At 39.9% G+C, this 15,860-nt stretch overlaps 1 non-coding gene across 1 annotated transcript; it reads right to left on the reverse strand.

Moving 5' to 3' along the window:
• Window positions 1–11,424: 11,424 nt before the first annotated feature.
• Trnat-ugu lies at window positions 11,425–11,504 on the reverse strand. Its single transcript has one exon. It is a non-coding gene; the product is annotated as a tRNA-Thr (tRNA).
• Between the last annotated feature and the right edge of the window lie 4,356 nt (window positions 11,505–15,860).

The raw sequence follows: 15,860 nt of genomic DNA on the forward strand, positions 1-15,860 counted from the left end.
AAACACCGATGCGTATTCACAAAACAATTCTGTGCATCCAAAAACTATTACAAAAGATGAATATGCGTCATGTGGATCAATGTGGATGTGACTGTACACTTATTGTTGCTTTATGATGCATTCATAGCAGAAATATAACATATAATGAAACAAAAGGAAGGACAGAAAACATCAGAATGAAATGCAAACCTAACAAAAGAAGTAGCTTCAAAGGTAATAAAACACATAAACAAGGAGAACCAAACGTTCATAAAATAAAACAACGACAGCTGAAGAAAAAGCCTACAGAAAGCTGTAGAAAAAAATTACTGCAGCAAAATGCTGTTATAGAAAATTTAAGAAGGGCAATTCAACTGTACTCGTAAATGAACAGAAATACACTGACAAAACATTACAATCCATCCGCAGCAACACCAGCTCAGAATAAGCAAATGATCCAACAAGCCGATACCAAACAGCATACAGAAAACTTCGGAAAAAAAACTGATTCCAGAGACATAGAGATTGAGAGAATTATATAGAAAATCCCAAGGCCCTCCACTCTAAAATATTTGCCTGAAATTCGCAAACCAGATATCGCAGTTTGACCATTGACAAACTTTATCAATGCACCGACTTACTTTTAGCAAAATAGACACACACACAGTGGTACAGACAATACACAAACACTGAAAACAGAGGCCTGAAGACCCTAAGTAGTTTAATAAAAAAAAGAAATGAAAACAAACCAAACCCAGCAATATTAATTTCGTTTGACATAATTTCCATGTATACACACATTCCAAAAGAAGAAACCATTAATTTCGGACATTCTAAGCAAAAAAAAAAGTTGTACCATGAATGATCTATCCGAATGGAACGTAAATAGGTAGATATGATCTTCATGAACAGACAAATAAATGATTATAATTTCAGAAAAAACTGAATGATTCATTCAGGAGAAAGAGGTTCACAAATTGTTAATAATGCGTTGGTCTACCACTGACCCTTATGCAAGCAGTTATTTGGCTTGATAGGCTTGTTGGATGTCGAGAGATATCGTGCCAAATTCTGTCCAATCGTGACGTTAGATCGTCAAAATACCCAGCTGGCTGGTGGGCCCTGTCACAGAATTCTCCGAACGTTCTCAATTGGGGAGACATCCGGAGACACAGCAGAAGCAGACAAGCAGAAAGACGAGCAGAAGAAATGCTCGCTATGAGCTGGAAGGCATTATCTTGCTGAAATGTAAGCCCAGGATGGCTTTCCATAAAGGGCAACAAAAAGTGGATTGAACATCGTCTACATATCGCTGTACTATACGGGTGCCGTGGATAACAAACAAAAGGGTCCTGATACGAAAACAAATGGTACCCCAGATCGCCACTCCCGGGATCCGGAGACCTTATGACCAAGCTAAGGTTTCACAAGCAGGAAGAGGAGCAGAAGAAATTCTCGCAATGCACTGTCAGACATTGTCTTGCTGAAATGTGAGCACTGGATGGATTTCCATAGAGGGCAACAAAAAGTGGATAGCTGTGCTATAAGCGTGCCGTGGATAACAACCAAACAACAAATGGTACCCCAGATCATCATTCACGGTTCTTGGGCCATACGGATGACGACAGTCAGGTTGGTACCACAGCACTGTCCGGGCATCTTTGCTGGTCATCGGGGCTCAGTGCAAAGTATGACTCATCACTGAAGATCATTCTACCACAGTCAATGAGGCTCCAGGCCGAAGATGCGCTTGGAGACGCCCTTGGCAGCGGTGGAATACCAACCTGACTGTCGCCCGCCATATGGCCTGACAGCCAGGAGGGATGGTATGGCGTGCCTTTTCTTTTCATAACAGGAATCCTTTGGTTTTCGTCTACGGCACAGCGGTACGTCGACGATATTCTACTCCTCTTTTGTTGATGACAAGCCATCCTGCGCTTACTTTTCAGTAAGATAATGCCCGCCGGCACAACCTGGAGTTTCTACTATTTGCCTTCGTGCTTGTCAAGCCATACCTTGGCCAGCAAGGTCGCTGAGTCTCTCCTCAGTCAAGAACATTTGAATCACTATGGACAGAGCCCTTCAACCAGTTCGGGATATCAACGATCAAACGCCCCAATTTAACAGAATTTGGCATGATATCCCTCAGGAGGACACCCAATAACTCTCTTGTTTAATTCCAAGCCTAATAACTGTGTGCATAGAAGCGAGAGACATACCAACAGGCGTAATTGACCTACTCAGTTCGTGAAGCTCTTTCTCTTTAAAAAAAATCATTCAATTTTTCTGAAACTGTTATTATCAGTTTGTTTGAATATGTACTTCACATTTTTTTCCTGTTTTAGAGTGCATAAATAATTAAGAAACAGGAATCATACCTGCAGCACACATACATATATCAGCCGTACTCAAGATCACAGATTAAAGCTACTCCACATTCAGCAACAAGTTTTACTCTTAACTAGAAGGACTACGTGTAGGATTCCCAATCAATGGCCTCCCAGCTGACATTTTCATCAAACACAGAGAAAATTACTTTTTCAACAAAACAATTAAGCCAAAACAGTGGAAATAGAATATTAGCACAGATAAGTTGCCTAACAGGTGAATCACATTGTCGTATAAAACAACTTCATGCGGACACTATCCATCCACAAATACTGTTCCCATTGAAACAAATACAGATGAAAAACTCTATTTCACAGATGTCATCGTACCAAGAGAAACAACACCTGTTAAAACTTTTGTAGTCCTGTCTTCCTCAGTTGCGTGTAATATTTCGGTATATTGATAATTTTTACTTTTGGACCGTCTAACCACAACTGAATGAAACACAAGTTTGCTGCCATACGCGTTTCGCCTTTATTCTCTGCAGGGCATCTTCAGCGACCTGGAATATGTACATATTTTTACTATTTAGTTTACATTTTGGCCCATTGTATCTATAGGTTATAAACATTTCTGGTGGTTGGTTTTTTTCTATGACGTTGTAATATTTTAACTTCTACTTACAGGTTGCGTGGACGATTTTATACATGTAGAAAAGTCATAGAAAAAACCAACCATCAGAACTGTTTATAACTTATAGGTACCTTGCCCAAAATGTAAACTAAAGAGTAAAAATACGTACATATTGCAGGCCACTGAAGATGCCTTGCAGAGAATTAAGGCGAAACGCGTATGGCACGAAAATTGTGTTTCATTCAGTTGTAGTTAGATGAACCAAAAGCAAAAATTATCAATATATCGTAAGAACAAAACTCAATTCACAATTCATAGGAAACTTACAATTACTAGGACCATCATTCATAATCGATCCAGTCACTCCGTAAAGAAATCAGTTCCAGACTTTTACTACACAAACTGAACAAAGCATTTATAAGCAAATACGACTACACAGAAGAACTGAAGACAATAAATCAAACTAACATGAGAATGAGTTTGATCCAAAGACAGTAAATAAAATAAAGCCAAAAGTACAAAAACAGGCAACATACACACATGCAGAGACAACACAACTCACAACAAATCATCAAACAGTAAGCAACATGTAACACATAATGACTTACTGCAACAAAGTTACACAGATTGGGCAAGATACTTAAAGAGACAAAGACTGGACATAGAATACAGAACCATCAACACAATACAGATAAAACTTGGAAGAAACACTTTCAACATTGACAAATATAGGCTGTCTAGTATACGCCAACTAATTAGCAACTACGGTTAATCTGTATGTGTGGGTCAAATATGCAGGACTTTTAGAATCAGGTACGCAGAGCATCTCGAATCATTCATAAGTAATAGCTGACACTCCGTTTTTGCAGATCACCTATTAGCCCAGAATCACCATCTAACGGTCATAAAAACTGATTTAAACATTCTTAAAACTAGCAGCAGCAACAAAAGAAGAAAACTGTTATATGAAGAATCAATAGCACGCAGAAATGAAGTACTATAAATGAGTACACATCACAGCACCTCCTTGTAGCATCTAAGAACTATACCCATATTCCACACTATTAACTCTACCTGCCTCTCCATAACTCTCTCTCTCTCTCTCTCTCTCTCTCTCTCTCTGTGTGTGTGTGTGTGTGTGTGTGTGTGTGTATGTGTGTGTGTGTGTGTGTGTGTGTGTGTGTGTGTCTGAGATACAGACACAGACAGACAGACACACACACACACACACACACACACACAGTTCTGTCTCCACTACGTGTTGAAATGGCTCTGTGGCATTCACTTCTTTCTTGGTGTCTTTGTTTGGGACGTGGGGCGTAGATCTCTGCTGTGTAACTCTTGTGTGTGTGTGTGTGTGAGTGTGTGTGTGTGTGTGTGTGTGTGTGTGTGTGTGTGTGTATCTCAGACAGACAGACACACACACACACACACACACACACAAAATATAAGAGCTACACAGCGGAGATGTCAACATTTCAAATCTATGCACCACGTCCCAAACAAACACACCACGAAAGAAATGAATACCACGGAACCATAACAACACGTAATGGGGACAGAAACTGTGTGCTTGGCAAACATTTACATCTAAATCTCCATCTACATCATTATGCTGCAATTCACAATTAAGTGCCTGACAGAGGATCCGTCGAACCATCTTCAAGCTATTTCTCTACCACTCCATTGTCGAACAGCGAGCGGCAAAGTGATTACTTAAATCTCTCCCTGTGAGCACCAATTTCTCTGATTTTATTATAATGAGCATTCCTCCCTATGTAGATGGGCGCTAAATTATACTTTCATATTCTCAGGAGAAAGTTGATAATTGAAATTTTATGACATGATCCTGTCGCAACGAAAAACGCCTTTGTTTTAACGATTGTCATCCCAATTCACGTATCACATCTCTACCCTATTTCGCGATAGTAAAAACAAGCCAACGTTCTTTCAACTTTTTCGATGTCCTCCGTTAAACTTACCTGACGCGGATACCTCACCGCACAGCAATACTCCAGAAAAGGACGGAGAAGCCTAGAGTGAGTAGTCTCTTTAGTAGACCTGTTACATTTTCTGTTTTGCAGGAAATCGCAGTCTTTGGTTTGCTTTCTCCACATTATCTACGTGATCGCACCATTATAAGTTATCCGTAATTGTAATCTTTAAGTATTTAGTTGATTGTGTGTTTTATTCTATATTCGAATTCTTTTACTATTTGTGTGTATGACTTCAAATTTTTATTATTTAGAGTCAATTGCCACTTATCTTATCAAACAGATACCTGTACTAAATTGTTTTGCAATTTGTTTTGATCATATTATGACTTTATAAGACGGTAAATGACAGCATCATCTGTAAACACATGTGACGCAGCATGTGAAGGTTGCTGTGTATGAACGGGCTACTCCTGTAACCGAAATTGCAGATCTGAAGATGGTTCTAGAGGAACCAAAACCGGTCATGTGAATAAACATTGTTTGCAATCAAGACGGATTATAAATAACATTGGATACATCACTCAACTGCCCTCGAGATTGTTTCTTTCAATTTAAATCACATCTGATCTACATTTACATAGTCGATTGGAAAGAGTGGAGACTGTGTCAGGGAACTTTTATCTGCTTTTTTGAAAAGAAGTATTTTGCGTTTATCTTACAAAATGCATGTATAACGACAACAGTGTAAGAAATACGAGTGTTACCTCCGCACAAATAAGGGGAAACACACCATATCATCGAAAACTGTAAGTAACACGCTAAATAATCTTATATATTGCGATTCTCAGTCGAAAATGAACACTGGACAGAAAAATCTTTGCAGATGAAAAGCTGTAGACTGCGTAGTAGATTTAAGGCACCCAGTATAAACAACCAATAGCTTCATGTGAGGTACGTAAACAAATGCATAAATCCAATTTATTTCCAATTTTCTCATAAAACTGAAACCCTTAGACATATCGTAAATAAACAACATAGAATGCCTCGAGACCTTGACATACATCTCAACTCCGTACTGTATTCAAACTAATGTAAAATATTTGCTAATGATCGGTCCTTTTACAAATGTAAATATCTTGTGCCGAAAGATTAATAAATCATACAAGAGTTAACATGCAACAACAATTTTGCCGAAAAAATAAACAAATAAACCCATTGAAGGCAGAGCAAAAAGTGCTGCAAGATGTCCAGCTGAAAAGAAAACTATAAGGCAGTGTCTCGCATAAGGCGGAATTCCTCTCCAAGCGATGTTGTTAATAACAAGGGTTAACTATTTTATGAATTGCCAGGAAAATAGTTCAGACAGTAACAATTTTAAATCAGTTCCGAATAGCACATGACACACTCCCAGCCTGGCAGTAGAGTGACGAGTACCATATTCTATGAGTATTTAAACTGTCTTGACTCCAAGACCTTTTGTTTACTGGAAGTTACCTTCCCAAGTTAGTAGTTCTGAAAATCCTTCAAAACTATGTCAGCCACCGTGTCCATAGCTTCTTGATAGCGACTCTAGTGTAAGATCCGACCACACACTTTGCATCTGACTAGTATTTTGTCTTGCAGCTATTTTTCTGTATTTTGTTGTTTCCACTCTACATCCTTGGTTTGTGTAATTTACACGTGGTACTCAGTAAAATGTCAACAGACGCGCTAACGGATCAAGTGCTCCCTTCTCTCAGCCGCGCATTATAACCACTGAGGAAAAATCTTCGAGTGTGCTGCAGGGAAAATATTGACTTCTATTGTTCTACGACTGCGGAACGTTCCCGAGCACCGATTCGTCCGTCGGGAAATTTCTGTGACTGCGCTGTAAGCCCTTGATTCATTTCCAGCATAACACAGCGTACGAAAAGACTGCGAGCGAGCGCGCAGCATTAATGGAACAGATCTCGAGCTGCCAGCTAATTACTCTCGAAATTAAGCTCTCGGTCGAGGAAAACCATCCAGGGAAGAGAAATGCTCTTAACGCAAACGCGAAATTGAATGAACTCGTTCCGAGGAGAAGCCGGCGAAGGCGGAGGAGGATTAATTCTTCTGGGGATCTCCGCCTGGCTTATGAAAAGATTACTCCGCTACGAAAACAAATCCTTACTCCAGCCGAAACGCAGAGGCCTGCTTTCGGCTCGGGGATCGCATACTTGGAGAGGCCTGCCGCAGACTGATATAATTAGACGGAACCGGCCGCAAGATCGACACATCCGCCAGTGAGGACCCGCAGTGTGCGGAAATCCCGAATTAGGGACACGAGGAAACGAAAGCCTCCTGTAACAGCTCGGAAAGGCAGCACGCTGCCAGTGTCACATTTTGCTCCTGATGGGAGATTTCTCGATTTATTTTAAGCGGATGGCTGTGAATGAGATAGTAAGTGATGTGTGATGGAGCAGCCATCTTCCTCCAATAGCCAGTAATGTTGACGTCATACCATGGATATCAAAAAGGGACCAGTTAAATTCGACACCGTTATTTTAATTCTGAATAACCGGTGGTCTTCGGTTTTTTTTGTTCCGATTATAACAGGTTTATTTTATTATTATGAACCGCGTAAACACACAGTATATCAGTTTGCCACAGTAGCGGTAGTAATTTCTTTGGTTTTTAAATGTCACTTTTGCAAAGAGGAGGCACGATTGTTCGTAAAATTTCCATAGCTTTGAAACATTGAGGTATTGTAGAAGGTAGGAAAAGCGATCAGCGCTTTTTTAATAACAACACAGACAGCTATAAACGAGCAACAAACATACACTGAATGGTGCAGCATCGCTGAGACAAAGGACCTGTTGCCACGTCGCGTGACCTATTGGAAGGTATGTGTGTACGTGCTGTCTACAAGAATTGTCTCCACCTGGTGTATGCATATCTGATAGGATATTGGCTACAAAACGGGTTTCTCATGCGAAATAATCAAAGAAAAACAGCGCCATAAAGTTTATACAGAAGCATACCACACCAAACCACACAACCAGTACAAGACAATAACATCTCCAAACAATATAAAATGGATATACTCTTCAACATAAGTAACACAGTACAAAAGAGACCAAAAAGAGTGACAGAAGGAAAAGATGAACACAACAGTTCAAGAATGTATTAATTAAATCTAACAGCTGCAAATCTAAATAAATTCATATCATTGTGAAAAATTTTAATATCAGTCGCAAAGAAAACATAAAGACAATGAAGACTGAAATTACTCACTCCCCATATGCAAAATATCTAACAAAAGAAAACCGCCACGTCACCGGGGTACAAACTGACTTGGCAATCATGTACCTTAATAACGGGGGAAAGGAAATGCTCCCTCTACAGGAAACATATTTCATACCAAAGGCCATAAATAACATTGAAAATATGTTAAACGTCAAAAAAGCAACAGAAGGAGGACAGTATTTTCACTAATTCATAATTTACCATGACAAAAATGAAAAAAAATACAAAAACACAAAAAGAATACCCATTACTCACCCTCCCTCAATTCCTCTCCCTCTTTCTCACTCTCAACGGCTTCGATGATCTCCGATTCACACTACCACATGTGAGCAAGAACATACGCAGTAAGCGACGCTAGAGTTTATGTGTTGTGACATGTTTAAATGTTAACTATTAATTGGACATTAATTGAAAACTTACACTACATACATCTAATACATGCAGAGCATACGAACCCATGAAAAGGATTCAGAAATTAATATAAGTGTAAGAAAAACACAACCACTTAGTTGTAAATAATTAGATAATTTAAAACAGTTACAAATAATCACTAGAAATCTTTTACCAAAATATGTTATAGTTAAATAATTTTATTTATGTTGTAGACTACTGATGATGTCTATCATGAATAGGCGAAGCATGTTTGCTAGACAGAAATAAAACATTCAGCTTCAAAAACAACTGATTTTTTTCTTATCGGCATGGCCAGGCATAACTGAAATACGTTCTCACTGGCTGTGGGCAACAGTTGAACTCGAACCACATCATCATTGGCCACAGTGAAGGCTACAATTGTTCCCACCAGCACTGATCACCCTCATGTGGCATTGATCGTGACTACAACACAACGCAGGAAATGACTTAGGCTGTTCATAGATTTTCATACGTTTCAAATATTGTACACTCACCTAAAAAAAAAAATCGCAACATCAAGAAGGAGTTGTGTGACTTAAACGAAACTTGGTAGGTGAGCTTCCACATCTGGAAGATGATATCTATTCAGTTTTCACGCCAGTCGCATTTGGTGGCAAACCTAGCGTCTTCAAAGTTAGTTACCTTCCAGATTTGACGTGATGACTTGATGTCATCATGAATGCCTTTAAGGCAACAAAGACACGATTATCAGCACCTCACTTAGTGAACGAGGTCACGTAATAGGGATATGAGAAGCTGGGTGTTCCTCCTAAGATACTGGAGGAAGACTAGCCAGGAATGTAGCCACTGTACATGAATGGTGGCATAGGTGGCCACGGTAGTGTACGGTCGTAAGAGCCTCTGGGTAGGGAAGGCCACGTGGTACTTCCGAGAAGGCAGGCCATCATGTTTAGCATATGGCTCTTGTGCATCATACTGCATCTGCAGCAGCAATCTGAGCAGCAGTTGTAAGACAATGACACAAAGAGCTGTTACAAATCAGTTTCCCCAAGGACAGCTGTGAGCCATACACCGTGTAGCGTTCATTCCACTGACCCCAAATCACCGACATTTGCGACTTCGGTGGTGTCTAGCAAGAGCTCACTGGAGGGCAGCGAGGTCTGCCTCGATGCCAGTGATGACCTTGTGCTGTTTAGAAGGAGGCCAGTTGAGGATCTGCAACCAACATATCTGCGGGCTAGACATACTGGACCTGCAGCTGGAATTAAGGTTAGGGGTGCGACTTCGTATGACAGCAGGAGCACTCTCGAGGTCATCCCACGCTTCCTGACTGAAAAGCTGTACGTCAGTCTGTTGATTCGAGCTGTTGTGCTGCAGTTCATGAACAGCATTCCAGAGGTGTTTTCCAACAGGATAACGCTGCCCATATACCGCTGTTGTAACCCAACATGCTCTACTGGATATCGAAATGCTGGCTTGGTCTGATCGATCACAATATCTGTCCGCAATAGAGCACATATGACAACTCCTGCTTCGACCACAACCAGCATTAACCGTCTCTGTATTAAGGATCCAGGTGCAACAGGCATGGAACTCCATATCATAAACTGATATCCGACACCTGTACAATATAATGAATGCACGTCTGCATGCTCACATTCTACATTCTGGCGGTTACACTGGTTATAAATTTACAAGAATTTTACAGTTCAATGGATTATCTCGCTTACGTTAGCCCGTGATCCTGCAATGTTAATCACTTAAATCCGTTACCTATGCAAATGTATTCCCGAAATTTCTTTACTCTGCATTAATTATTTTTTGGTGTTACGATATTTTCCGTCAGTGTACTAATTTTCGTTCTTACTTTCTAATGACTGCATTGACGAGAGGCTGTTTAGCACTATACAAACTTCTATTTGATATCTTATTTAATAAATAATAAGTAACGGAATTTGTTTCGGCATCCAAGTAACCGATTAGAGCACATGATCGCTCCACTGCCTCCACGTTAGCTAAAGAAGGGAGCCCACAGAGCTATGGTGGCGTGTGAAAAGTGGTTTTTATAGAGCTCCTCAGTCACGTATGCCAATCTACATTCAATAATTACGTCACTTGGTTGATACTGAGTGTAGTTTGCTTTGACTGACAATAAAGCAATCGTGGCTGCGAAAGCCACAAATGTTGGAGTGTGAGAAAGTGGGGATTTGTAAGTGCAACTCTGTATAGCCTGAACAAGTATCAGCCAAACTTTATACACATAATTATGACTGCCTAGGTGGAATAAAATACTGTCAACCTAAGATATCCCTACGGATCACATGAAGAAATTTCGACTATGCTTGGTACACATATGAAGGCCTACCAGGAAAAATGTCCTGTTGACGTAAGACACGTCTAGCACTCTAAACCTTTGGCAGGGGTTTGAAGGAGGTCACGCAAAAAGTAATCCAAAACGACCTATATTATTGTTGAATCCAGGATTCAGGATAACTGGCATGATTTTCGACTGTGTACGAATATATTACATTCCCTCCTCCATTAAGGATGGATTTGGCTCAAATGGAAGGGCATTTTGTAATGTACAACTGTGGGACACTTGTTGCAATTTTAAACATAGTTGACAACAAATCATCGGCAAGACTTTATTTTTTAATGGGCGCCTGTACAAATTAATATCAGTATAATCAATCTGCAGATTTTCAGGACGGGAACGAAATAAGTGTATCGGCGTATATTGGTGAATTATTTTTGAAGGAAGGTAGTAATGATGTTTAATTTGCTAAAGTTACGACAGTTGAAGCTGCTGGTATTGATACTTCAGAGAAAGAAATTTGTTACAATGGAATGAACACCCTTAGCTGCTTACAGGCGTTGACATACAACGGGGACAGATGAAAATGTGTGCCGCGACCGGGACTCGAACCCGGGATCTCCTGCTTACATGGCAGACGCTCTATCCAGCTGAGCCACCGAGGACACAGCAGATACCGCGACTGCAGAGACTATCTCTTGCACGCCTCCCGCGAAACCTACATTCTCAACGTATTGTCCCGCACTACATTCGTAGTGCTCCCGCCCATTATACTCATTATTCGCGGCGCGTTGCCGATTCCCGTAAGAGTTCGGGCAATGTTTGTGCATTCGCACAGGAGAAGAAGATGCTCAAGTGGCCGGTGAGGCTTAACTATATATTTACTATGATGGTATCTGTTCTTTCGGACAGAACACATACCATCTTAGTAAATATAAAGAAATCTGTGCTTATCTTTCTACTAATGAAGGTAAAAATTCTGGATGGATCTGTGGATATTGAATGTTTGTTTGAGAATGAACGTGGATCTGAATCTGATGTGCGATCTGTAATTAATGTGGCGCAGGTTCGTGTAGGTGAGGAAAATGTATTATGCTCAGGTTTAAATAAAAACGAAGCAGAGTTTAATGGTGCTGTTGATTCTGAATTTACACGGCTCTGTAGCTACAATTTAGGTGATGTAACGGCAGAGGATGGTGAAACTACGAACGGTTCTTATATTGGTGATTTGTCGACGGATGTAAATGAGGTTTTATGTAGCGAGTTGTATGATGTATCAGAGGCTGTTGAAAGTGCTGTTTGCGAACGTGTTTGTACTGATGTGAAAGTAAAAAATAATGCTTTATCTGATGACCTCAGAAGTTAAGTCTCATAGTTCTCAGAGCCATTTGTACCATTTAGTGGGCTCGAGAGATGTTTAAGATAGCGAGAGGTCTAGGAGGGAGAAAAAATGAAGTTGGCAGCGGAAAGGAAAAAACGGCATGATGGGTGGTACAAACCAATTAAATAAAGAATAGTAGACAAAGTCCTAGTACGTACAATAGAAAAGTCCAGCGAAGTGGAGGGAGAAATATAAAACTTGTCTGAGCTGTACTATGGGTCATTTGTAGTGGCCGAACGTCCGCATCCTAATGCCTACCTCCTCAAATACCCTGTTTCAGGAAAACTTCTAGGATTAAGAAATGTGACAGAATTGAGACTGTACATTGAGAAGGGGAAAGCAGGTTAAGAAATGAGTGTATCTGTGCTTAGATGATATGATTATTTGGAGGGGTAATTGCTATGTCTTATTTCAGGATTTATTGTTGCTTGTATGTTGTTTCGTTACATAAGGATTTTTTTTCACAAGGTCATTGCAATTATAAATAGATAGTTTGGACGTACATTTGGATGCGAGGAGGTCAGAGCTTTGGATTTTGTGAGCAGTATCAAGTCAAAAGTCAGTGCACAGCATGCATATAATTTAGGTTTTGGGGATATATAAGGGATTTATTTATGTATATGTAAGCGTAAGGCTTAAATTTTTGGATGGCTTTATGTTTGTTGTAATTTCCAAATTATAAGCTATGGTCACGCCAATTTGGATGCATGGAGGTCGGAGAAATCTGGAAAATGAAAATTAATAATGCTTACATAGGGAGACAGATATATGTTTATTCACTTATCTGAGATTATTTTGGAGGAATAATTTATTGTTGTATGGCGTATCTATTTGTGTACGCAGATTCACTGCATGGAATTAAACTAGGGGTGAGATTTGTTTATATTTATTTTTAGTTTTGAGTCTAAGCGAGTTATTTAAATTAAAAGGAAATATTAATTTGTCGATGAAGTCGATTGAGAATCTGTCACGAGATGCATGTCTCTAGCGGGACATGAATACCATGTCAGAGCTATTTAAGAATTTACGAGCATCTTGCAAACGCTGTAAATCAATTCTTTACTGTGTAGTTTAGATATGTTTGTATCGATTCCACTGGGGGAAGTGTTCAGTGCAGATCCTGGGTGGTTTCGGAAAGTGTTTGTTTTCTGGTTTCTACGCCCGATTCGAATTTTAACACAATTGTTCCCACGAAACGATGCCGATAGAATGCAAAGCCATACAGAATTTCGGGACAGTACTCGGCAAGGAATCTATGCAGCGCCGCTGGAGACTTCGTTGTGAAGAAAACGCTGTGTGAAAGTGAGCGCACTAGCGTTGATACTTCTGAGGCATTTCAAAGACAGTCAATTTTGATAAATGTATCGTTTTATTTGGCATTTAATTAATATGCCGCAATTCGTGATTTATGTTAGACGTAAGTTACTTCAAATTTAAAGCATGCTGCATCATCACAATTAGAAATAATAACACTATTGATCTGGTGCTTAGGATATTTATGTTATTGTATTATGAATTTGTGTCGCATAAAATTGAGTGCTACTTCATAACATATATGGCACACCAACATATTATGAAGTGGAGGTGTGTGAGTTAACGATGATTCCGCTATCATTTAAGTATATGACCGAAAGACTCAGCCTTCAGGATTTGTGAAACGAACCCTGTCGTCCAGGACCGTGTGCCATAAAGAGCGCAGAATTGGCACGATGTGGGGAAATTGACTGGCGTCTGTTGTGCTGAATGAGGCCTAAGCGCTGTACATTTTACACTTCAACATATTCAGATACTCAAAGCTTGACCACTTTCAAGTTCTAATTAATGTAACAATAGTATCCATTACATAATGAACGTTAATTTCTTTTACATAAAATAAATACAATTTATTTCTTAATTTTAAATGTCACGGCCAATAGTGAGCTTTCTGATAAATAAATAAAGAACAAAAATAATTATTATGCGCTAAACTTTACATTAAATTATCTATTATCTAATGATTCACTAAGATGATGATCTGATGCTTAATTGAAAATACTGATAATTTGAATTTACTATATCTTTTAAACAAATAGTTACAGAGGAGTTGTTACTACATTTGTCATTTTAATGATGCGCTTCTATGTGAAATGTATATCGTTACGATCGACCAAAGCGTTCAGATTTTATGATTCAGGTCTTTGTTACTAAGCTTGTTACTTTGACTTTAACACTAAATCCTAAACTGTTATACATATGGTCAATATTGAAGTTTTATTGGGATCAACATGACAATTTATGACAGATGGTAGATTAAAATTACTGTGGCTTCATTCCCTGAATTACTACAGAATTAAATAGTTTTCCTAAATGTTTCCCTTTATGGGCGATCTTCGGTCCGCGATATTTCTTCTACGTCTCCATGGGCACAAACAGCTTCTACGGGTTTCCCCTGTGAAGTAGGTTCTCGTCTGACTTACTCGCACACTACAGCGCTTAGGTTTCATTCAGCACAATAGACGCCTGTGAATTTCTCCATCTCGTGGCGAATCTGCGCTCTTTGTGGCACATGCTCCTGGTCGACATGGTTCGTTTCACAATTTCTGAAGGCTGAGTCTTTCGGTCATATACTGAAACAAGAGCGAAATGCTTTGCAACTCAGAACAGAGAGACAATAAATTTTTAGTAAAACCTTAAATCACGATATCTTTTTTCTGTGATACGGTGGCCAAAATTATGCTCAAGTTTAAAATAATTTATTATTCGATTTCATTTGTACTCTTTTTGTTAAGTTACATATTTCGATCGTATTAGACCCTCTTCAGAATTAATAAGTTGCGTCTGCAACCCGTCTTTCCTGCTGGAAACCACATAGCAGAGTGCTGTATGCTGGAGGCGCCTGCGGAAACCTCATGTAAATTCGTATAGCAGTTCTGAATATTAGTTGTTCAACTACAAAAAGATAGACACAACGGCCTTACAGATTTGTTATTAGTGTTGATAAGAAGAAAACACTCCATGAGATTCTTTCTAGTATGGAAGAGGTCTATTGTGTCCACGTGCTGGCTGGCGGTGACGTTGGGTGACGTCAACAGTTTGGGGCCGCGGGTCACGGATAGCGGGCCGGCCACCAGGGAGGACGAGGAGCCTCGCGGCACAAAATTAAATATTTTTGGCGACGGCAGCTGGCCGATCGCGACGCCGTTAGCCGCTGGGAGAGTTGGCTATATTGGCGGACGTGCCCAGCATGGGAGGGCAGGCGAGCCGCCTCTTCTCTCTGTGGGGCGCACTGCGCAGTCCGCCAGGGCAGAGCCGGCGCCACTGGCTTCACAGGTGGTGTGCCTGTCAGATCGTCGAGTGGACGTCTGTCTGACGATCTGGAGATTTATCACGCTGGTAATGCAGTGCTATGGCTGCTTTTCAGTTTGTTAAAAGAATCGTTTTGTACAGGATGGATGACGTATGGGATCCAGCATTAGAGTAAGAGTTTGATACAGCTTTGGAAAGCAAACCATGGAATAAGGCAGATAGGATGGACAATACCCCTCAGAAATTTCTAAAATCATTAGATTAAATTGCAAACAAGTTCGTTTTTAGAATATATGAGTCTGAAGGCATGGGCCTACCATCAAATAAGAATATATATCAACTACATTGCCCCCAAAACAGC

Source organism: Schistocerca piceifrons, chromosome 6 (genome assembly GCF_021461385.2).
Source record: "Schistocerca piceifrons isolate TAMUIC-IGC-003096 chromosome 6, iqSchPice1.1, whole genome shotgun sequence".
Lineage (NCBI taxonomy): Eukaryota > Metazoa > Arthropoda > Insecta > Orthoptera > Acrididae > Schistocerca > Schistocerca piceifrons.